General features: G+C 35.4%; 1 pseudogene; it reads right to left on the bottom strand.

Moving 5' to 3' along the window:
* Positions 1–270: 270 nt before the first annotated feature.
* On the bottom strand, positions 271–26,215 carry LOC100356712 (elongation factor 1-alpha 1 pseudogene; annotated as a pseudogene).
* Between the last annotated feature and the right edge of the window lie 353 nt (positions 26,216–26,568).

Here is a 26,568-nt window from a genome sequence, read left to right on the forward strand (position 1 = left end):
GTAATGAGTCCTAAAATTTTGTGACAGATTTTTGGTCAAGTTGTTTCCATTAAAAAGTACTGATTTTAAAAACTAATAACTTAAAACTGCCAATCACAAAAAAAAGGAATGGTCTACAAATATTCTCCTTTCCTTCTGAAGGTTTACGATGCATCGTTATCATTAACTAGTCGTTACTATGAGACTTAAATGGCCAATTGAGACAAACAGTTCTGAGACTGGGCTTCCACCCCTGGTGAATACTGGCGTGGTATGTGTTAGGTATAACATTCATTTAGCCTTCTGAGCTTTCTGAGCAGACTTGGTGACCTTGCCAGCTCCAGCAGCCTTCTTGTCCACTGCTTTGATCACACCCACAGCAGCTGTCTGTCTCATATCACGGACAGCAAAATGATGCACAGGAGGATAGTCTGAGAAGCTCTCAACACACATGGGCTTGCCAGGAACCATATCAACAATGGCAGCGTCACCAGATTTCAAGAATTTAGGGCCATCTTCCAACTTCTTTCCAGAATGATGATCAACCTTTTCCTTCAGCTCAGTGAACTTGCAAGCAATGTGAGCTGTGTGACAATCCAGTACAGGGGCGTGCCCAGCACTGATCTGACCTGGATGGTTCAGGATGACCACCTGAGCAGTGAAGCCAGCTGCTTCCATTGGTGGTTTGTTTTTGCTGTCACCAGCAACGTTGTGATGGCAAACATTTTTGACAGACATGTTCTTGACACTGAAGCCCACATTGTCCCCAGGGAGAGCTTCATGGTGCATTTCAATGGGCTTGACTTCAGTTGTGACATTGACTGAGAAAAGTTACCACCATGCCAGGTTTGAGAACACCAGTCTCCACCTGGCTCACAGGGACAGTACCAAAACCATCAATTTTTAGAAATCCTGTAGAGGCAGATGCAAAGGCTTGTCAGTTGGTCTAGTTGGTACAGGATGGTCAAGGCTTCAAGCAGTGTGGTTCCACTGGCATTGCCATCTTTGCCGGTGACTTTCTGTCCCTTGAGCATGGCATATTAGCCCTTGGCTCCAGCATGTTGTCACTGTTCCAACCAGAAATTGGCACCCATGCTATTGTGTCAGGGCTGTAGCTAATTTTCTTCTTCCTTTTTAAGATTTATTTATTTATTTGAAAATCAGAGTTACACACAAAGAGAAGGAGAGGGGGGGAGAGAGAGAGAGAGAGAGAGAGAGAGAGAGAGAGAAAGTCTTCCATCCACTGGTTTACTCCCCATTTGGCTGCAAAGGCCGAAGCTGTGCCGATCCGAAGCCAGGAGCCAGGAGCTTCTTCTGGGTCTCCCACACAGGTGCAGGGGTATAAGGACTTGAACCATCTTCTACTGCTTTTCCAGGCCACAGCAGAGAGCTGGGTCAGAAGTGGAGCAGCAAGGACTTGAATTGGTGCCCATATGGGATGCTGGCACTGCAGGTGGCAGCTTTACACACTATGCCACAGTACCAGCCCCCAATTTTCTTAATGTAGGTGCTGACTTTCTTAACAATTTCCTCGTATCTCTTCTGACTGTAAGGTGGCTCAGTGGAATCCATTCTGTTAACACAAACAATTATTGTTTCATACCCATTGTGAAGCCAGAAGGACATGTTCATGAGTCTGTCCATTCTTGGGGGCACCAGCTTCAAGTTCCCTAGCACTAGCAGCAACAATCAGGATAGCACAGTCAGCTTGAGATGTGCCTGTAATTATGTTTTTGATGAAGTCTGTGTGTCCTGGGGCATCAGTGCTAGTCACATAACACTTGCTGGTCCCAGATTTCCAAGGGGATGTGATACCACACTCATGCTCCTCTTCCAGTTTATCCAATACCCAGGTATACTTGAGAGACCCCTTTCCCATCTCAACAGCCTCCTTCTCAAAATTTTCAATGGTTCTTTTGTTGATGTCACCAGATTTGTAGATCAGATGGCCAGTGGTGGTAGACTTGCCCAAATCTACGGGTCCAATGACAATGATGTTGATTGAGTCTTTTCCTTTCCCATTTTGGCTTTGATTAGGCGGTGGTTTTCATGACATCTGTCTTATGGCAGCAAACCCATTGTGAAAAAGCTCATTTAAAAAAATCCAAAGTACAGGAACTGTGCTAAGCACTTTATACACATCTGAATCATCTGATTCCAACAACCTTTTGTATATGCCTATTATTATCTGCCGTCAGTTGGGGATCATTGAAATTGTGTTCTAAGGTTCAGTATTGGAGATATTTGATCCAAGGTTAATTCTCTTCACCACAGTATTATTTATGACCAAACCAAGAAAAAACTAATGCCTGATTACTGTTATGTTAACATCTTTCTTACACTCAGAGTTAGTAACACATTTGCTAATTTAAAAAAATTCTCATGATAATGATTGATAATTCATTTGATACCATTAAATATTGTCCTAAAAGCATTCCTCGTCTGCCTTAGACGCATGGTTATCTTTAAGAAAGTCCACATATTTGAAATTAGGTTATGGCTAATATGATTCTTAAAAGCTATCATGTACTTAAATATGCATAATGTTCACTAAGCTTTCTGATAATTTTCTGTCATGATAAGTTAATTAGTACATCATTTGTACTGCAATGACTGCAACCAACTGTGTCTAACTTAAACAGAGAAGAAACCATTGAATGATGGACAGAATAAAAAGGGAATTGTGGGGCAAACTGAGCCACCAAGAATTGGAAGCAATGATTCTAGAAATTCTGTAAGCTGGTTCAATGGGCAATCTTTATGGCACTGTCAGATGGTTAAGTTAGTGCCAAATATTTAAGTCCTTGTTTAAAATACAGTTGCTGCAAATACAGTGCTTTTCAAGTTTTGTTATAATTCTTTGTCAAACAAGTTGTTAAGGATTATATATATATATATATACTATAGCTTTAATGATTTGGGGACTGATTTTAAACTGACTTTAGGAGTGAATTTGAAAATCTTTTCATTTGATTACTGTATATAGCAATTACCTATTTTCCTCTTGAACGGTGGTCATTTTACTTTTCATTTTTTGAACATTTTCCTTAGTGGAGCAGTTACATGTTTGACAACAATGTAAATTAAAAATATGTTATCTAAAATAATAAAGAATACATTATATTAAAACATATGTACACTTTCTTTTATTTTTTTAAAGATTTATTTATTTGACAGGTAAACTTATAGACAGTAAGAGAGAAAGAGAGCGAGAGCTAGGGAGAGGTCTTCCATCTTCTGGTTCACTCCTCAAATCGCTGTGACTGCGGGAGCTTGGCCAATCTGAAGCCACGAGCCAGGTCTCCCATGTAGGTGCAGGGGTCCAAGCATTTGAGCCATCTTCTGCTTTCCTAGGCCACAGCAGAGAGCTGGATTGGAAGAGGAGCAGCCAGAACTAGAACCAGCACCCATATGGGATGCCAGCACTGCAGGCAGAGGATTAACCTACTGCGCCACAATGCCAGCCCTACATATGTATACTTTCTGAGAAGAGAGTTTCTCATCAGCCCATTTGGCTCAGGTGCCAGGAGAGGAGGTAGGTGAATCTGATGTAAGATACACACTATACATGAGGTTGTTGTAGCTCCCTAAAGGCTCCAAGCTGTTATCATGGATGCTGGGTAGACAAAACAACTGGTATCAATTAGACCAGATTTTTAAATAATTGTCTCTCATTAATAATTGTCCAGGAAAATAATTCAAAAAACATTATATCATCCAGCTTGAAACATTATTTTTATGTGGTAATAAATTTGCATATGTATTTGAAAATTTCCAATGCTGCTCATTGTCAGCCATTTACACTTGGTTGCTTATAATGCATGATTAATTTATTAGCTTTTTTTGTTTTGATTTCTTCTTCAGTTGCAAGTTCTAATGCAAATACTTAACCTAGTGTGCTTAACAAAACCATTGATATTCAGCATCCCCACCCATCTCTGTGCTCTGGATAACATCAACCATACAAGGGTAAAAAATCCTCTGTGTCTAGATTTCTATCAGTTTTTCCCAATGAAATCTGTACATTTTGAACCAGAATTTGAAAGAAGACTGAAGCTAGATTGTTTATCCTTATGTCAGCTGGCAAGCATGTTGGACATGAGGATTGGCAATGACTGGTTGCCGTGTTGCAGGGTCTGGTCACTAGCTCTGTGAGTGTGTGGGAGTTGTGGTGTGTGGCAGTTGTGGTAACTGTAACAGTAATAGCAGAATCAGTTTTCTCATGCAAGTTGACAACAGTGTCAGCATTGAACCAAATGCCACCTACTCCTCCTGTGTGTATCCAACGATTTTCTAAGAGTTGGTTATTCTTCTTAGGTTTCCTAGACGAATACCACATGAGAAGTATTATATATAATCACAGAAATAACATATCCAATGGTGTGTGTCTACTTGTGTGTGTGTGGAGTCAAACAAACCTGAAATTACATATTACATCATAATGAACTTGCTGAAACTTGATTTCTTCAACTTATAATGCTCATAACAGGTTCATTATGTTGTATTATTGTAAAGATACAATGGTAGAACATATATAAAATATCTGCCTCCAATAGCAGCAGTAAATAAATGTGACAGACAGAGGGGAGGAAATTGCTATTATAATATGAGAATTGAAATTATGCAATGTGCTCAGTTTCTTGTTGCTTGTATAGAAATTAATTATTTCTAGATGTTTTACATATTTTCTCAATTTTCTGACATTCAGTAGATACATTAAAAAACAATAAAAAAGAAAAAACAGATGTATGATTTTCATGAGTTCCAGGATTTCATTATGACAGGTAACTTATTAAATAAAGACAGCAAGCAAGAAAATGTACTTAAGAAAATCGTTTCTTAAATGTGTGCACAAATGGATTGTATTTCTAGAGAATAAGCTGCATTCAGTGTAGATGTAACAATTGAATGAATATGCATTGACTTCATGGAAATTAAACTAATTTTGGGAAAATGATTTCATTTTCATAAGACAATCTAATCAAGGCATAGGTTCTATTTAGAGTAATTAAAGTGAATTGGTTTAAATATTCAGTTTAGTTATAAGTGTTTTGTTTGAAAAGCATCAAGATTTTTCTTAATTTTAGCAAATATTTCCATTAGAAAAAATCATTCTATTTATATTCTCTGTTTAGTTTGAAACATCTGAATTAATCAAATTTCCTTTAATTGATTTCCATAATAATTGTAAATTTTGCAAATCTTTTATTAGTTTTTAAACATGATGTCTTGGTTTGACAGATTTGATGAATGAAAATAAGTATACTCCAAAATTCACTGGACACCACTGAAAGGAAAAGTTAACATACTTTCTTAAGTTATACTGGGAGATTACTTGTTTGATGATTTTTAAAAAAGTAATTTTTAAAACATCAAATTCTTGAATGTTTTACCATATTCATAATTGAAAAATAGTATCAGAAGCAGAAGAATATGTATAGTTTTAGTCAAAACAACTAATTTTAAGTGAACTTCTTCCTCCAATGAACACTTTCAATATTGGGTGATTGAAAATTTATTCAAATTGCAGATACTCAATCTGTGATTGACATATAAATTGAGAGGAAAATAAGATTTTAAGGTTTTTATTGTTAACAGTTATTACATTAAAATGTTCCTTATTTTTCCTTTTCTGTTTCCACTCTAATAATATAACATCATAACTTTAAAACCTTAAGTGGACATAAAATTGTATGCATTTATCCAGTACAATAGAGATTATACTGGATAAATAGAGATGATGGAAAGGCGGACTGCCAATGACTCTACACAACAACTTTGTTGAACTGATCACATTTATTAATAGGTAAGACTATGAAAATATAGAAGCTCAACACTTATTCAACTCACACTTTCAGAAACTTGTTTGTGTGTGTGTGTTCATGTTTTTTCACTATTGTTATATGGTTTCAATTAGCACATGCCTAAGGACAATAAGTTTATTTTCTCTATTTTATTTCCGTCCAGATTAACTATGGTCAAGAAAGAAATATGAGTGTGGAGAGGGTAGGAGAGGGAAATGCAAGAATGAGAGAAAAAGAGAGAGAGAGAGAGAGAAAATATAAAGAGAGAGGATGAATAATAAAATCTCTATATGAATACATGCATGAGAAAAATATGTATGTACCATATGTTTTTTATCTACGAAAAGCTTAGTGCCTGGTTCTATCATAATCTCCTTAAACAAATCAATGGCAAAAATAAGGGATATACTTCCAGAAATTTATAGATTATCTTCTTAAACATTTTAGTGTGTATAGTCTTTCCTTTGCATTTTATATAAAATATTTCTTCTTTTGATTAAAATGTTAAAACCATTAATACTACAGAGCTCAGGAATTATTGAGGCTTCTGTGAATACACTTAGTATTCAATATTCATTGACAGCTCTGTCAACATTTTTTAGTACATGTTGAGGTTTCTCTGATATAATTTCATGTTAATTTGAAGCAATGTCTGCTTTTATTGAATTTTTTTCTTTGCAGAGTCATTATTTGGGTCACAACTTAGTTTTGGTTTCTTTCCAAAAATTTTATCTGTGTTCTAGTTTATATATATTCATAACATGAAATGTGATGAAGGTTTTACATTTAAATCAGAGACACTGAAGACATCAGCTCATAGATACAAATATTTCAGCTCTTACTCTTATAAAGTGTTCAAGAAATAAACAAACTGTTCTTGATTGCTCATTTACTAAAATAGTGATTTTTTTTTAAAATTTTTTAACTTTTATTTAGTAAATATAAGTTTCCAAAGTGCAGTTTATGGATTACAATGGCTTTCCCTCCCCCATAACTTCCCTCCCACTAGCACCCCTCCCATCTCCTGCTCCCTCTCCCATTCCATTCACATCAAGATTCATTTTCAATTATCTTTATATACAGAAGATCGATTTAGTATATATTAAGTAAAGATTTCATCAGTTTGCACCCACACAGAAACATAAAGTGTAAAATACTGTTTCAGTACTAGTTATAGCATTACTTCACGTTGGACAACACATTAAGGACAGATCCCACATGAGGAGTAAGTACACAGTGACTCCTGTTGTTGACTTAACAATTTGACATGCTTGTTTATGGTATCAGTAATCTCCGTAGGCTCTAGTCATGAGTTGCCAAGGCTATGGAAGCCTTTTGAGTTCTCCTACTGCGATCTTATTCAGACAGGGTCATAGCCAAAGTGGAAGTTCTCTCCTCCCTTCAGAGAAAGGTACCTCCTTCTTTGATGGTCCTGTTCTTTCCACTGGGATCTCACTCACAGAGATCTTTCATTTAGGTGTTTTTGTTTGTTTGTTTGTTTGTTTTGTTTTGTTTTTGCCAGAGCGTCTTGGCTTTCCACACCTAAAATACTCTCATGGGCTTTTCAGCCAGATTGGCGTGCCTTAAGGGCTGATTTTGAGACCAGAGTGCTGTTTAGGACATCTGCCATCCTATGATTCTGCTGTGTATCCCACTTCCCATGTTGGATCATTCTCTCCCTTTTTGATTCTATCTGTTAGTATTAGCAGACACTAGTCTTGTTTGTGTGATCCCTTTGACTCTTAGACCTATCAGTGTGATCAATTGTGAACTGAAATTGATCACTTGGACTAGTGAGATGGCATTGGTACATGCCACCTTGATGGGATTGTATTGGAATCCCCTGGCACGTTTCTAACTCCACCGTTTGGGGCAAGTCTGATTGAGCATCTCCCAAATTGTACATCTCCTCCCTCTCTTATTCCCACTCTTATATTTAACAGGGATCACTTTTCAGTTAAATTTAAACACCTAAGAATAATTGTGTGTTAATTACAGAGTTCAACCAATAGTAGTGATATTTTTGTGAAAAGAATCTAAACAATGATGAAAAATACAAGAAAGGGGTTGGTTGTTGGGGCACTGCTGGCTAAGCTGCTGCCTGTGATGCTAGCATCCCATAGGAGTGCTGGTTCTAATCCTAACTGCTCTAATTCCATTCCAGCTCAGTGCTAAGGTGTCCAAGAGATAGTGGAAGACTGCAGGAGTGTTTGGTCCTTTGCTACCCATGTGAGAGAACCTAACAGACATCTAGCCTCTTGGCTTCAGCACAGCTCAGCCTTGAAGAAATAAGTATTTCAAAATCCGAGCATATAAATACAATATGTGTGTGTATAAATGGATAGAAATCATTTTCTAAAAATGAAGTCACAGAATGAACTTTGTTTTTAATTATTAAATTATTCAATTTATTTTTCTGTATCTAATGGAAGAAAAAATACAACAATGAACATAAATGAGTTATCAAACTATGAATAGATATGGAGGAAAATTAAATACATATTGCTAAGAGAAAGAAAACAATTCGAAAGACAATTTGAGTATATGGCATGCTGGGAAGAAAAATATGAATCAACAAAAAATCCATTTGCTTGGTTCTGGTGGGAGGGAGGGAGTGATGAGTAAGTGGAGATAAGGAGGATTTTTATAGCAGTGCAATCGTTCTTAATAATACTGTAGTGGTTGATGCAAATTTTTGTGAGTTTGTGAACGATAGTTTGTACAACACTAAGTTTCTGTCCCACAGAGTGATTCCTAATGAAAAATACAGATATTTGTTCATATCTATCAAACATTTGTTAATTATCAATATTATCACATAAATTGTGATAAACATACCATAATAGTATAACTGAGAGGTATATAGGAACTCTTGTAGTCATCATTTAGTTTTTTCTGTGAATCTAAAACTGTTCAACATCTATTCATTTGAAATAACTTGGATGTACTTCAGGTAAAGATTTGTTCAAATGACAAAAATTGTCCCCAATATGGAAATAGATGTAAGTCTATAGGCAAAAATCTAATGAGAACATTGACTAAAGTCCCCAAAATCTTTGAATCACATCCAAGCTATGTATGTCAAAACACATCATAATTAAATTCTGAAAATTAAATACACTGAAAAAAATCTTTGAAGTGGCCAGACACAAAAAGACAACTTACCTATAGAGAAAAGACAGAATGAAAATGGGTTTCTGTTCAGAAACCATGGAGACCAGGAGGAAGTGGCACAGCCTTTCCCAAATGCTGAAAGAAGAGGAATGCGTACACGAGATCATGTATCTGCAAAAATATCCTGTAGGAAAGCAAGGAGAATCAAGGCATTCTGAGATGCCAAAAAACAAAAACAATTTATTATGAACAGGCCTATCCCAATATACTGGCTAAATGAAGTTCTCTAAGAAAACAAACAAATAAAAAGGGATCTGAAACATCAGACCTCACAGCCATCGCATCAACATCAATCAACACCATTAACAAAACTTTTAGCAAAAATAGATTTCCCTTGTAATCTTGGGTTTTTAAAACTCTATCCACAACTTGAAGAATTACTTTAGAAAGTAAAAGAAAGTCATGGGCTGGCGCTGTGGCTCACTAGGTTAATCCTCTGCCTGCAGTGCCGGCATCCCATATGGGTGCTGGGTTCTAGCCCCGGTTTCTCCCCTTCCAGTCCAGCTCTCTGCTGTGGCCTAGGGAAGGCAGTGGAGGATGGCCCAAGTGCTTAGGCTTCTGCACCCGCATGGGAGACCAGGAAAAAGCACCTGGCTCCTGGCTTTGGATCAGCGCAGCGCCGACCGCAGCGGCCATTTGGGGGGTGAACCAATGGAAGGAAGACCTTTATTTCTGTCTCTCTCTCTCTTTCTCTCTCTCACTGTCTGTCAAATAAAAAAAAAGTCATTCAACTCTGATGTGGTACAAAATATGCATAGAGAAAATATTTGATAAGTCTGTGTTAAACAAAGGAGGGTAAGGAGATATGGAGGAAGACAAAATGTTTATATATTACTTGCATTTGTAAAATGATGAAACAAATGAACTATATATAATCGTACATATGTATTTATATATATTATATATGCAATGTGTGGAGTCACTAATTTAAACATTATCAAAAATATGTGATCAAAAATACTATACCAAACCAAATGTATTTTTTAAAAATTATTCAAGTAATTCATAAAAAAGCACAAAATTAAGAGTATAGAATTAAAAATGAAAGGAACAAACAGTAAAATAAATAAGCTGGCAGATTCTATCTTTAACACATCAAAAATTAGATAAAGAAAACAAAAAGTACAAATGACCAAAACTCATAAAACATCAAATAAATGCTTATAATCCCTTACCTATTAAGAAAATGAAATCGGTGATTTAAATTTCTATAGATATATTCAAGTCCAAATTACTTGACCCGAAAATTCTATCAAATCTTCACTGGAATAGCACCAATTCATCACAGACTATTCCAGAAAATAGAATAGAAGGAACTTGTTCAAAATTCATTTCATAAATCTGGTATTACCATGAAACAGAAACTAATACAAACGAAAAAAGAAATAAGGTCAATATGTCCTTTGAATATGTACAAAAAATCCTTAACACAATATAAGCAAATAGAATTCAGCAATATGTAAAATAATTAGACCAGGATTGCATGTTTTTTTTTTCCAAGTATGCAACTCTAGTTTAGTATTTTACACTAATCAATGTAATTTAACATGTTAGCAGACTCAAATGGAAAAAGCACACGATCATAATATGTATCCATTCATCAACAACATAGAAAAGTATTTCACAGTGTCCTTGATTCCACCAGTATAAAGTCTCTCAGAAAATTAGGAATAGGAAAGAACATTCTCATATAGATAGAGAACATTCATACAATGGCTGGTGAGAGCATGTTATAGCACTAAATGCTTACATTAGGAAAGAGGTAAGTATAAAATCAATAATTTAGGCTTCTATCTCAAGAGCCTAGAAAAAGAAGAGAAAAACTCAAACAGAAGGAAGTCCGAAGGTAGAATCCAATGACTTTCAAACAGTAAAAGCAAAAATTTAAAGTCAATAAAAAATCAATGATTGTGGCAAAACCAGTTAAGCTGCCACCTGGAAGGCCGACATTCTTTGAAGGATCAATAAAATTGAAAAACTTCTCATAAGCATGGTAAAGAAATAAAAAGGAGATACAAACTACCAACATCAGAAATGAAACAGAAGACATCTGCATAAACACAGTAGGTATCAAATAGATAATACAGGGATACTACAGAAAATTCTATGTATATAAATTTAACAATTTAGATGAAATATATACAGTTCTTTTAAAAAATTGTAAGTTGAACCATACTTAAAAAAAAGCATGCACCACCATACAACCCAACAATTAATTGCAACTCTTGGTAGTTTTAGAAAGACCTACATTCACTCAAAAACCTAAATAAGACGGGTTATGAAATCTCCTTTACAATAGCCCAAAAAAGGAAACAGTGCACATATTTTTTACTGGTGGAGCTGCTAAATTTTTGTGTGTATATACTATTGAGTCCATCTTACTAATCAAAATGAACTATAGGTGCATAGCAATTTATATGAATGTGTAGAATATTATTCTTGGTGAAGAAAACTGATCTTTAAAAGTTACATATTATTGATTCATTAATATAACACTTTTGATAAAAATGATATCAAAGGATGTTAGATTAGCAGTTGCCAGGAGTTAAGGAGAGGGTAAAGGTAATAAGGAAGTAGATGTGGTTGTGATGATAACGCAACACATGATAACACAGATGCTACGTATGTTGATGGTATCCATGTATACATTTTGGCTGAGAACTTGGACTATTGTTTTGGAAGAATAGAATTTGTGGGATTCTGGGTAGAGTGTAAATTATTTTGGTCTGCATTATATCTTACAACTGCATGTGACTCTACAATTATGTAAAATGTTTTAAAATATATTAAATAAAAATGTTTCAGAATTTCCAACATATTTTAATAAGTTGCTAAAGCCAATTAGACTAGAAACTCATTTTGAATCTCAATATTAAAAAAATTATATCATTGATATGAACATAATTAATTCTGCCTTATTATTTTTTCTTCTAGGTGATGGGACATAGATATAAGTTATGAGAATGAGAATGAATAGGATCATAGCAAGCCTTAGACAAATAACATGAATGAAGTAGGGGCTGAATATTAGTAAACAGGGTCATGTTTGGAAAAAATTATGTTATGATACACATAAAAGTTTTATAAATTTCAAACTCACTGAATGGATTTTGGAATGCATCAACTTGGCTAGGCTGAACTACATTTCCCAGAACCTATTTGTAGTACAGTTTTAGAAATTCATGCATATTCATGTGTTTCCATTTTTGGGGTAGACGTAAGGGAGACTGTTGCCAGGATTTGCTAGGCAGAAGGAAGGAGTAGCCATATTATTGTGCCTGTGTGCATGCATGGACACATGCATTTCATACTTGCTGCTTTGTCTTGTAGACATGAAGTCTCAACTGCACCTGCTGTTGCTCTTCATTATACTAGATCCCCTTTCAGTTTTTCTGACAACTGGTCAAGGTGTCTTTAAAGGACATTGGTTTCTGTTGTATCACCTGTCACCAGTCAAATGTAACAATAACGGATACAGATTTCAGTCCGTTCTTTCTGATTTCCAGCTAGTGTTTGTGGGTTCCAGCCTCCTCGCTGGTCTTCCTTTCTTGATTGCTTTCCCTGTGGATTTCAACATCACCTATCAGATGCTAAGACAACTTCACCAGTCCACAATTGTGTATACTAATTCCCTGTACCAAATCCTTACTTCTAACTCTAGACACGGGTTAAAGTGGTAAGGAAAGTTTTGATCAATAATGTGCTGCTGGAATTGAAAAAAAAAACAGAGAAATGTGGACTTAACTTTCATTTGTACAGACGTGACTGGGAGTTTTAAAGGGAAGATTATAAACAGGAAAATTGTGTGAGCGGAGATTAAGTAAGTGAAATGAAAAATTACAAAAAAGAATGTAGGGTGGGTTGGTCCATTTGAACCTAGTATTATTAATATCTTTATCTACCCAGTGGAGACTTTTAGCCAAAAGCTCAGAAGTGCCTGGCTCGCCTTTGTAGATGAGAAAACCTTAGTTTAAAGTAATTTCAAATAGCGGCTTCATTTTTTTTTTTCAGTTTATTTATTTATCTGAAAGAGGACCAGGGGAGAGAGAGACAGAGAGAGAGAGAGAGAGAGAGAGAGAGAGAGAGAGCACTTCTATTATTGTTCGATCCCTCCCCAAAGTGCTGTTAACAGCCAGAGCTGGGCCAGGCTGAAGCCAAGAGACTGAATTCCATGCAGGACTCTCGCATGGGTGGCAGGAGCCCATACTCTTGAACTATCATCTACTGCCTTCCTAAATAATTAGCAAGAAACTGGATGAGAATCAGAGCAGCCAGGACTTGAATAGCTCTCTGTATGCGATGCAGGAGTTGCAAGTGGAGCTTGAACTACTGCACCGAAACACTGGTCTCTGTTACAGTTGTGCACATTTTCTTTAGATATATGCAAGCAAGTATTTGAGATATCAAGCAAAAAGACATATGGCATTATGAATTTACTAATATAAATAATACTTCATTCTCAGATAATTTAAATGTATTGAGAGGCTATAAAATAAACATTTAAGGAGTTGGAAATATCTGTAATACAAATTTAAGTTGGAAATTATTCTGTAATTTTATTATTCATATATGCAATGACTTCATTTTCAGATATGCACTAAATTTAATGAAAAGAATAATTTAGAGCTGGTAGAGTATAATAAGATGTTGATTATGTTTTAAATATACAAGCCATTACAATATTAAAAAGATGCCAACCATAAATTTTTGAAATGCATTGACAGTCACTCTCAATAGTATTAATTTGGAAACCTTACAGGTAGGACTTCAGAAGATAATTTCTCTTTTTTATAGGAATGTTAAAATCTGAAAATTAACATTGGCTATCCCTAGTGCCTGTATTCCTTGCACTGAGCCATCATCTGAAAGCTTGAAACACAACTTAATTTTCTGAGCCTGAAGAACAAGGCAAAGCTCAAACATGGAAGAAAATGAACTGGATCTTTGCAAGATTCTACATCCATGATTGTTTTCTATGACTGCATTATAACACATTCACCTTCCCACAGTGAGGAAAGCATAGATCTTTTTAAATTTTTTGTCAAAAATGTATTTATTAATTTATTTATTTGAAAGGAAGAGTTACACATGCACACACAGATCTTCCATGTACTGGTTCACTCCCCAAATGGCCTCAATGACTGGGGCTGGGCCAGGCCAGGCTAACACATTTCTCCTGGATTTCCCACGTAGTTGGCAGGAGCCCAAGGTCCCACGCCCTCCTCCTCTGTTTTCTCAGGCACATTAGTATAGAGCTGGATCAGAAGTGGAGCAGCCATTCTAACTGGTGCTGATATAGGATGCTGGCATCACAGGCAACAGCTTAACTCATTATGCCACAATGCCAGCCCCAGAAACTTTTTAAAAATGTTCATATGAAGCTTGAGCTGGATTTCTAATAATCAATAACAAATAATACAAGAGCCAAATATTCTCAAATATTTACGTATGTATGTATATATGTATGTATGCATTTGAGAGACATTGTGAACACAGAGAGGGGGAGGTGGAGAAGGAAAAGACAGGCAAAGGAGAAGCAGAAGGAGAGGGATCTTCCATAAACCCATTCACTATATAAATGGCTACAATAGCTAGAGCTGGGCTAGCATGAAGCCAGGAGCTAGAAACTCTATCCAAGTCTCCCACTCAAAGTGGAAGGAGCTCAAATATTTGTATCATCAAAAGCTGCACTCCCCAACACATTCGCAGGTAACTTGTTGGAAGCAGAGCGGTTAGGGCTTGATCTGGCACTGATATGAGATGCTGGCATTGCAAGCTCCAATTCCCATGGTCAAATTTTACACTTCACTCACAATTGCATACTGTGATGAACCTGTATTTTGGGCACTGCTTCATTCTGTGCTCTGATAAAAAATTTCATTATTACTATTATTATTTTATTAATCTCTGATTTTGAAATGGCCAGTGTTTGTTTCCAGCTTTTTGGAAAGATTGACATGTGATTTATCCATACTCGACTGAAAAATTAAGGCCATGAATAGGACACAATATGTGGGAATGTCTAACATACTTTTGTATAATTCTATTCTTTTTTCTTCTTTCCTTCAGGAATGTCATAATCTTCCATTTCTCCAATTGTGGCAATTCATTTTTCATTGTTTGTTTTTTTGACAGGCAGAGTGGACAGTGAGAGAGAGAGAGACAGAGAGAAAGGTCTTCCTTTTGTTGTTGGTTCACCCTCCAATGGCCGCTGCAGCCGGCACGCTGCGGTTGGTGCACCGCGCTGATCCGAAGCCAGGAGCCAGGTGCTTCCTCCTGGTCTCCCATGCGGGTGCAGGGCCCAAGCACTTGGGCCATCCTCCACTGCCTTCCCGGGCCACAGCAGAGAGCTGGCCTGGAAGAGGTGCAACAGGGACAGAATCCGGCGCCCCGACCGGGACTAGAACCCGGTGTGCCGGCGCTGCAAGGCGGAGGATTAGCCTAGTGAGCCGTGGCGCCGGCCTCATTTTTCAGCTTTAAATTGCATCTTTTAAGCACAATGCTATATATATATAGTGTACTACATACATAACATATATAGTATCTCATGGCAGGATTCTACTTGTCTCCCTGAATCCTTATTAACCAGCAAACTACTGGGCACTATTGATTTAAAAGGAGTTGTGAAATGATAGAATAACTTGGCTAAGCAAATAAATGTACTTTCCCCCTCTGATTAGCAACAAATGACACCTTCACTTTTTGCAATATCTGTTTACTTATCAGTGAAATATTGTTGATGTGAACAGCATTAGCACTCTGGAGAGTCTGGAGTCAGCTGCTGTAGCTGTAAGCTTTGTATGAAAAGGTTGTGTGTTTGTCATAGCAGTTCAAGGGCTCCCCAGTGTAAGTTTCTAAATTTTCCTATGAATGCTTTGTGTTAGTTGATTGTTTCCATATTCTACCCTGCTCTTCTTGGTTTATGACACTCCGCATTCCCATTTTTTGTTATTGCTCCTGGTTCCTACATTGGGAGTACTTAGTAATCAAGACTGATAAAAGTTGACTTCCACAAACTTATAGTAGGAGAGAATAAAAGGAACACAAACTAACTATATGAAATTAGCAGTATCTTGGTCCATATCAGTGCAAAAGGACTATGAATAACACATATAGCACAATAACATATACAATTTCATATAGACATAATTTTCAGAATCCACAAAATGGCACACACTTCATATATGAGAGATCTTCAATACAAGCATGGGAAAATGTAATTAAAGGATAAGTTTATTTGCACACAATGTTTTTTGAAATCCATGTAGAGATTTTATTTTATGCAATTTTCAAGAATATTACAAGGATCCTGTCTTAATAAGAGCTCACAGATTTGACTTCAATAATTTTTTGGTGTGCTTATAACTAATACTTCAAAAATATGAGAAAATATTAATTCTTATATAAGACATTTTGTGATTGTTCCTTTGTAGCATTTGATCCAGTTTTTCTAAGATAGTATTCTGCAAACTAAAAACATCCAGGTAATAACATTTTTGACTACTCATAGTGTATTAAGGTCATAATGCACTGATTCTATTATGTAGTCAGTAAAATTGCAAAGCTATTTTGTTTTGATGTACATTTAATTTATTTAAAATACACATGTATTTAATATAATACTCTCTCTATATATTATAGCTAATGGAATGTTCATGGATTAAATTAATGTTAATAGAAATACCACGTACGAGCCAGCCTTTAATGTGAGATTCAAAATTAAATTTATAGTTTCTTACTCAGTGTTTACCTATGTGTTTAGCTCTTTATAAAATGTTATTTTCATGTTTTTCCAAATGGATTTTTGACCAGAGTAGTGGAGAATTAAATTATTGATGAGATACTCTTACAAGAAAGGTTTTATTTAAAGCACAGAATAAATATATATTAGAGATTCATTTGTAATAGCTGGGTGCTGGCACCGGCATAACTATATGAAAGTGTTAATAGCATAGAGCATAGATCACTGCCTTCTCACCTCATCTTTGCTGATCAATCAGTAAGTGATCCCCGGCTCAGCAAGAAGCTGGAGCTCCACCTAGAGGTGGAGTTCCAGACCGACTGAAAAATGAATTACGTCGCTATTCAGCATGTTTTGTGTAATTTACATATTGAATTGTTTAGGAAATGTGATATTATAAATGAAAATGATATTCTACCGTATTGTTTAATTTTCCTCTAACTCAAAAACAAAATAATCAATACTGGGCTATATTTTCATTTAAAAAATTCTTCACTATGTTTAAAGTTTTCAAGAATTAAAACACATTTAAAAAAATAGAACAATGAGAATTAATTAAAAATGGATAGTAAGTTGAAATTTGACAATATTTAATAATGATGAACATAAAATTTTTGGTTTGTTGAATTCACCAAACTTAAAAATTCTGATGAACATAACGTTGTAGCATAATTAAAATTTTGGAAAAGGGACTATTTAGTCAAACTAAGGTAATGCTATTTATAATTTGTATGTTTTATGTTTAAAGACATTGGTACTATAGCCAATGTTAGAGATATTAATTAGAGAAATTTTAACCTACATAGTAATATAACTTTGTACTATATCCAATGTTAGCATATTGATTAGGAAAATTTTAACTCCCATAGTAATATAACTTTGTATAGTTACATAGTCTTAGAGACAGCAATTTATCCAAAATTTAAGGAAAAACAAGGAGTGAGCAGCAGGAAATGTAATCTTTCTAATTATTAAGAGAAATAATATTTTATTCAGATAATATGATCCTCTGGAGAACAATGCTGTCTTTAAATACGGATGACAAAAGTAATGGTCAGAAAAGTGATATTGGAAGGTGAGGAAAAGAGAAATCACTTCTTCACCTTTGTAGTTGTAGGTGTAGAGGAAAATTTTTTGTGTTAAAGAGCTCTAGAGAAAGTAGTGAATCAAAGGAACACACAGGTATCAAGACACACATGCATTTTGCAGACTTATGAGTGGGAACATCAAAGAAGATTATGTTCGTAAGATAAAATTAAAATGAATGCTTGGTTCAATGTAGAATGCTAGACATTAATAGGCGTTGGAGTTCCGAAATTATAGAAGATAGTCATTTATGCAATGACAAAATAAACAGGGATGTTTTATAATGTATTTCATCTTCATTGCCTCCTGGAGAATGGTGTCCTTTATATCTGAAATCTGTGTATAGTACTGATAAGTGTATTATTTCTTACCAGACATTGGGAGTTTTGCTTAGGGCTACTGTGGCTTAATGACTTGAGTAAGCAAGCATTAAATAGTTATTACTTGGGCAAAGAATTGGAGACACATTGAGTTGGCATTCATTCTGCATTATTCTTATCAATGTTTGGTTTTCACTGAGGCTGATATTTCTCAGAGAAATGGTTAGTGATTAATTTTTCTTCATACATTGGACATACAATGAACTGGCATACAGTTCATTTTTCCTTGATAGAACCAAAATAATAACCTTGGTTTACCTGTTGCCTCTGTGAAAATATTCATATTAATGATTTTCATCACAAAGTGGTCTTATTTCAATAATTTAATATGTTACCCAGGTTGTCATGGTTAAGAGAAGAGACTCAAAATACACTGCCTCCAACTGAAAACTGTTTATGCCATTCATTAGCAGATGACATGCAAAAAAATAAAGATGTTTTTAGGTTTGAAAAAATTAGCAGCATAAGTAGTGGATGCTTGATTTTACACTGAGAGATAGGCAATAATAAAGGAGAAACCTGTGGTTTGAGTGACACGTTCATTTTGCCAGTTACCAAAATAGCATACAAAATGCAGGTAGGCAGTGAGATGAAGCAATGAGACAAGAGAGTAAACTGTATTTTTAGCATGCTAATATTTTGTGTGTCTGTAATCTACAGCAATGGATGTTTAGAAGATAGTTGCATATCTAAAATAATGGTGGAAGGCAATGAGGTTGATTAATGTCTCTTCTCTCCATCTTCTTTTCTTAGAATTTAAATATATTTAATCTCTCCAATCTGAAAATAACAACCAATAATTGCATAACGCTTTATTTTATCTCATATCTGTACTTTCTTTCAGCATCAAATCCCTTAAGAACTATGTAGCTATACCGAGTGGATTTACCTGATATAATATAATAAAAGCCTACTTTTTTCTTGACTTTAATAATGAACATCATTCTTCCTTAAGCTGATTTTGCATTAGCTCTCAGTTGTGTTCATCATTCTCAATGGTTGAACTCACAACAATCCTAGATTTGCTCCAGTTTTGTGGCTACTACGGCCATTGATGAAGTAATCTCAGAACTCAGTTCTAGAGACAACAAGTCTCATATTCGTTGAAAACCACTTATAGGTGATTTCATCTCAGTAAGCTAAATCATTCCTAAGAGTTTACATTTGATTTATGTAGGTACATATATACCATGACTTTTTAAATTTACTGATTTTTTTAAAACTGACATTCAGCTTTTTTTTTCAGTCCTGATTTTTTAGCTGTGCTCAAAATCTTCTGCCTTGTGATATCTTTAAAACACTCAAATTGGAAAAAAAAAAAAAAACCTCCCATTCATCTTCCTTAAACTTGAATACGTTCTGTAATTCACCAATGTTTTTTTTTCATAGAGAAACATCCTCATCAATAATCTTGTCTATGTAAGTCATCACAATTAATCAATTATAATCCTATCAAGAAAATTTTCAAAATATTTCACAATGTCATAAACCTCTCTTCATTTTTACTATCATCCTAGTTCAATATATCATTTTTTAAAAAAAGAAATATTTTGCAATAATTATTTATTTTCTTTTTCATATAGTGAAAGACAAAAGAGAAGTCAAAGGTAGGTCATCTTTATAATATAAAATATTGTTAATGAGTCACAATTTTGTGAAACATACTCATTTTAGTCTGTTATACATCATTTTATACAACTAATACTTTAGCTGACAAACTATAATTTCTCACTATATTTGTTGAATAGATCTGAAATGCTATACATTTCCTTGAAGCATTGAATAATCTGACCCCTGATTAACTTTAATTAGTAATTACACTACTTTTAAAAATAATAGAATGTACCTTGTTTTGCACATAGATTTTATCTGAGCAAAAGAAGATTCAGAGAACTCTGTGTCATTGATTCTTTTGGCTGAATGTGTAGAAAACCAACATTAATTACAATGAAATAACTGGTCTGCCAATCCAATGTCCAGACTCCTCATTCGGTGCTTTGAACTACAGAAAAATTCCAATGAAAGATTCAAGAATGAGCAGGCTCTCTTTTTCTCTCTCAAAGATAATATTGCTCACTTATTAGGACTATATAAATTTATTATAGACTAAGAAACATGGAATCTGAAAACCTGTTCAAGTTAACAAATTATTCTTATTTAAAATTGTATTAGACACAGAGAGAACGAGAGAGCTCTTATCCACTGGTTTACTCCCAAAATGACTACGATGGCCAGATTGAAGCTAGAAGCTGAGAATTCAAGCCAAGCCTCCCTTGCAGGTTCCTTGAGATATTGCCACTGCTTTCCAGGATTTATATTAGTAGGTGCTGGAGTCAGCAGCTGGAGATGGGTGTTGAATCCAGGCACTCCAGTGTGGGATGGGTATAGCTTGACCACTAGGCCAACGTCATGCCCCTGTTCAACTTCCTCTTTACTTGCATTTTATAAATTAACTTTCACAAAGGAATTCATATAGTCACATCCAATAGTAGCCTTAAGACTAAGTGTGTTTTACATATAATTTTAAAACTATGGAGTAAAAAATGAGTCCATAGAAGCCATAATATAATGAAGCAATGGCAGACCATTGCAAAGGTATACAAAGTAGGTTTGAGGTTTGGGAACATTGCTGTACAGGACATTGCAGAGCTTCATGTGATGAGGAATAAGAGCAAAGAGAATATAAAAAATCTCTACAGGAGAGATTATAACATAGTTATCAAGAAAACAGGAGGGGCCGGCACTGTGGCTCACTTGGTTAATCCTCCACTTGCTGTGCCGGCATCCTATTTGGGTGCTGGTTCTAGTCCCGGTTGCTCCTCTTCCAGTCCAGCTCTCTGCTGTGGCCTGGGAGGGCAGTGGAGGATGGCCCGAGTCCTTGGGCCTCTGCACCCGCATGGGAGACCAGGAAGAGCTCAGCACAGCGCCAGCCCTAGCGGCCATTTGGGGAGTGAACCAACGGAAGGAAGACCTTTCTCTCTGTCTCTCTCTCTGTGTCTATAACTCTACCTGTCAAATAAATTTAAAAAATAAATAAAAAACAGGAGACAGTGATGTATCATTAAATTATATTATTTCATTGCTGGCTCTCCAGTTAGGACTCTAAATATCTCCAGGATCTACCTTCAAAAATGAAAACCGGAAAGGCTAACTCTAAGCTATTGTATTTGTGATGTTGAAAAGTAAAGTTGAGGGGCCTGCACTGTGGTGCAGTGGGTTAAAGCCCTGGCCTGAAGCGATGGCATCCCATATGGGCACCAGTTCCAGTCTTGGCTGCTCCTCTTGCAATCCAGCTCTCTGCTACGGCCTGGGATAGCAATAGAAGATGGCCCAAGTCCTTGGGCCCCTGCACCTGCGTGGGAGACCTGGAAGAAGCTCCTGGCTCCTGGTTTCTGAACAGCGCAGCTCTGGCCATTGCAGCCATCTGGGGAGTGAACCAGCAGATGGAAGACCTCTTTCTCTTTCTCTCTGTCTTTACTTCTCTCTATAACTTTGTCTTTAAAAAAAAAAGTTGAGGAAAAATCCACAATATGTCTAATTCCCTTTGACAGATCTGGAATTGGGTAATTTAATATTACTTCTTTTTGTTCACTTTCAGTTTGAGGTGCAAACTGTAAGGAAGTTCAATACCTGTAATTTGTAGTTTTCAAAGTTTTGACAAATAAAACTTTGACTATATGTTACTACTGAGAAATTGTATTTTTAAGCCATAATTACTTAAGTCTATCTTGAGCTTTATTCCTAAGAAAGGCAGAATTTTTAAACAGTGCAAAGTCCTGAAGTTTTATATCTTCACAGGTGCAATTTTCAGCACATAACTGCATATTTTTCCCAAAGTACAACTGTATATATTTTTAAAAATAAAGACTCATATTTTGCTTAGCTCAAATAGAATCATTTCTTTTTTTAGTTTTTTCAAGAAATATTTTATGCCATACAGCTCTTTTCAAGTAAATAATATCTATCATCTTATGCTAGTCAAGCATATTCTTTTAGGAGACTATGGAACAGCTGGAAAATTTATGAAAAATCAAACCATTTGAAAATATTTTAATAAGAATGATTATTTGTGTGGCACTCTGAAGAATACTAAAAAGGATACCTCTCTGCCTCTTGCTTTTCTGTCAAGTAACTAACCAGACTACCCCTTTCCTTCTCATCAGTGCCAAACGCATCTTTGCTTTTTCTTCTTTCAAACTTTGATCCCATGGGAAGTTGCCAAGAGAAAAAAATCACTTTCATCAACTTCATATTATCCAAACCTATCATTTGAATTTGTCAACATCTGTCCACAAAAATATTCAAAATCTTGGGAGATTTGAGGGGTTCTTACAACTTTTCCTGCCTTTCTATTCCTTCCTGGAGCACATACATTTATATGCAATGAGTATACAGTTTCTTTCTGGAACTTGAGTGTTGTTTCCATTCTGTTTTAGGCAGATCTTGAGGAATGGGGAAAATAGAAGAAGGGAGGATGTACAATTAATGACTCTTTAATGGCTAGACAACAAATCCTTGCCTTGTTCCAATCTTTGTTTATATCCTTGAACAATCGGCTGACCCATAGGATGCCCAAAATAGCTGTTCTCCCTGAGACAAATGTCAAGGGAATTCTGCTGAATCACAATAGTTAATGACAAAACAGCATGTGGTTCCATCTCTTAATTTGACTTGTTTTTACTTCATTTTTCCTTTCAGCTTCAATTACCGATTTCATTTTCAGTTATCTTTTCTTTCTGGAACTTGGTTCTACCACATCCTGAATTCAAACATTTTAAAGTGTGTCTCTTTGGTGGTATTATTCTCCCCCAAATTATTCCTATTTACTTAGGTAAAACTAGTAGAGTGTTAACATAATTTAAATGCATTAATAAGATGAATGCATTGAATAGACCATAATCTCAAAAACCTTCTGTGCTGAATAAAAGTTTTTATGGTATTTAAATATTTGTGTTCATAGTGACAAACTGCAGTAAATGTGTAGCTTCACCAAAATTAGTACAAAATGATGGAATTTAAGCAGTGATTAATTGAAATACAACTTTCGGGCACTTTCCAAATTCACTCCTTATGTGTGGTCAAGTAAGATAATTGTTAGAAACATTAATAGGATGATGACAAGAAAATGAGAAACTCTTATGCTTTAGTTTTTCCATTAGCAAACTAGATAATCTCATACAAAATATTTAGTTTCACTGATCATGTATTTGGTTCAACTATAAAAAGAAACTAGCAATACTTTTTCGACCTATGTACACTAAGTCCATTTAAGTTAACGAATGTGTATGCAGTAGGTAATGGCATACAATGGTTCTTTATCAAAGTACTGGCACTTCAGCAACTGTACCTGGGTGTAGATAGAAGCAAGGAGATAATTTCAAAATCACAAAGCAGAACATGGATAGGGTAGAACTGCAATTTATATCTCATATAGGAAAGTTTAGTTTGGCAGTTGGTTAAGAGACTTAGCACAAGGTCTTCAATCATGGCCAAGCTGTTTGTCAGACTAAGCACTCGGTCTTCAATCACCGCCAAGCTGTTAGTCAGGCCTAGATAACAGTGTCCTGTGTGGTAGCATAGCAAGGAATTTATGGACCCGTCTTTCTGATGGTCCAGGTTTGTATTGGGAATTGATTCCTCTTTTTTTAATCTCACAATGCTTTTCAGCTTTAAGCAACACTCAGGTGTGCTTATGAAATTTCCTTGTGAAAAAAGTAACAATATTAACCATTTAGTCAATGATGATAAAGATAAGAGCACAGAAATCATTGCTATTATATCATCTCACCATTTTGTACAGGTACAATTGTAATTATAAGATTAAGGATGAAATCAATCTTGACAGGCAAGCAGTCCAAATACATACAATTCTCTGCATTGTTATACAGTGTTTTTTTTTTTTTCATATTGTTTGCTGAACTCTTTTACTTAGGGTAGGGCTGACTTTATGATCATTAAGAAAAGTGAAAGTAGATCTTTGTAAAAATGAAGTGCAGGAATGAGAGAGGGAGGTGGAAGAAGGGTAGGAGTATCGGCGGGGGAGGGGGAGGGTGCGAAGTATCACTACGTGGCTTAATCTGTATGTATGAAATACATGAAACTTGAATAATTTAAATAAAATTTTAAGTAAATGAATAAATAAGTGAAATTTTGTTAAATTTGGTGGGATGGAAAGAACACTGCAGACTCTGGCTTCAGATCAGCCCTTCAGGCATTCAGATCTGGCTAAAAAGCCCATGAGAGTTTCTCGGGCATGGAAAGCCAAGACACTCTGGAAAAAAAAAAAAAAAAAGCCTAAATGAAAGATCTCTGTGAGTGAGATCCCAGTGGAAAGAACAGGGCCTCAAAGAAGGAGATACCTTTCTCTGAATGGGGGAGAGAACTTCTATTTTGACTATAGCCTTGTCTAAATAAGATTGGAGTTGGTGAACTCAAGAGGCTTCCATAGCCTTGGCAGCTCATGACAAGAGCCTCAGGAGATTACTCATGTCATAAATAAGAGTGTCAATAGTTAAATCAACAACGGGAGTCACTGTATACCTACTCCCCATGTAGGATCTCTGTCCTTAATGTGTTGTACTATGTGAATTAACAGGAAAACTACTATTCAAACAGTACTGTGTACGTTGTGTATCTATGTGGTTGTAGTCTGTTGAAATCTTTATTTAGTGTATACTAAGTTGATATTCTGTATATAAAGATAATTGAAAATGAATCTTGATGAAGAGTGGGATGGGAGAGGGAGTGGGAGATGGGATGGTTGCGGGTGAAAGGTTGGTTATGGGGGCAAAAGCTGCTATAATTCAAACGTTGTACTTTGGAAATTTATATTTAGTAAATAAAACTTGAAAAAAATAAAAAAGAACACTGCAGATAGAATTACCATAACTCATTCATAATATTTAGGGCCATATAAATATCTAATCTGTCTGGGTCTTGCCTATGATGTTAGTATAACAGTAACAGAAGGGAAAGAAATATTCTTAACTATCTGGGTTGTTTTGAAAGTTCCTACCTGTGAAAATATTTTAAAGATCCCAGAACACCATCCAAATACGATCTATGATTGTCATCTTTATTCGTTTGAAACAGAATGTGGAATAAAATACTAGATTGCGAACTATAAATTTAATTGACTAAAATAAGAAGTTTTTTTTTTTTTTAGATCTGGAAAAGATCTGGAAATGTAAAGGACATTATCAAAAGAAAATGATGAAAGCAAAATTGCTTAAGCAGACATTCACAATGGGAAAACAGGTTAATTAATGAGATATTCTATCCAATTTTAAAAAGATATGTGGAGGCTGGGGGATAGCTCTTTCAGGATGAAATGAAAATAAATATGTAAATGGATAACAAATGAAATTGTAGACTAAAATACAAAATATTCTAGCTTAAGGAAATAAAGAATCAATGCTGAGCTTAAGATTGAACATTAAATGAAGACAGTTAGAACTTTTCAGAAGCATAAGTTACGTCCTTGGAGAGAATGACCATGACGTGTCCAATACACATTCTTATAAAATATTCCCTTTTCCTCGTTGAAAATAATAAAGTGGACATTTTTAGAAAATAAGGATTTTCCTGTGGACCTGATGTACATTTTGAGGTTCATCTGGGAGTGGTAAACATATCATAACCTTGGCGTGGCTAAGTTTGGGGAGTGGTGGTGGTGAAAAATACAGACACAAAGGCTCATAGGATTAAGAAAACAATGCATCAAGAAAATCAAATACTTGATTAGCTGTGGTAAACAGCATAGATAAGAGTAGGATTTTTATTCGATAAACATTTTTCAGGGCAGTATTTTTAGGTTAACTAAGGTTGTGAATGAGCTCTGTCAAACACTGTAGATTTTAATTATTTCTTCTTTAGAGAATCTTTTGTTGAAAAGACATCTGTTACTATGACAAAAAACTCAAAAGAGTGTTTCCTTGTTGATAGTGTCTATTAAATGGGACTTACTGCAGGACTTTCAGTCCTGTGACATATCTTTGTAAGTTTCCCAGGAAGATTGAAGGAAAAGAAAGGGTGCCAAATTCAAACTCCATTCCGAACTTGATCTCTGATATAATATTATTTTCTAGTCTCTTACTCCAGTAAACCCACTCAGATCATTTGTGGAGCTAGTACAACATGACAGCAGCTTTCTTTTCAAAATCATCATACATTTTTAACAACGTACATGTTTATAATCCTTGCTTGTGATGTTCTCATAATAACAGATGGTTAATACACTATATTTTCTGAAGACAGAAAATTTAAGCAGGCAAATAGTCTGGATGGAGATTGAATCAATAATACAGACACTCCCAATAAAGAAAATCCCAGGACCAGTTCGTTTCACTGGTGAATTCTACCAAAATTTTAAAGAACTGATTCTACTTCTTTTCCAACTTTTGAA

The sequence above is a fragment of the Oryctolagus cuniculus genome, chromosome 14 (assembly GCF_964237555.1).
Source record: "Oryctolagus cuniculus chromosome 14, mOryCun1.1, whole genome shotgun sequence".
In the NCBI taxonomy this organism is placed as follows: Eukaryota; Metazoa; Chordata; class Mammalia; order Lagomorpha; family Leporidae; genus Oryctolagus; species Oryctolagus cuniculus.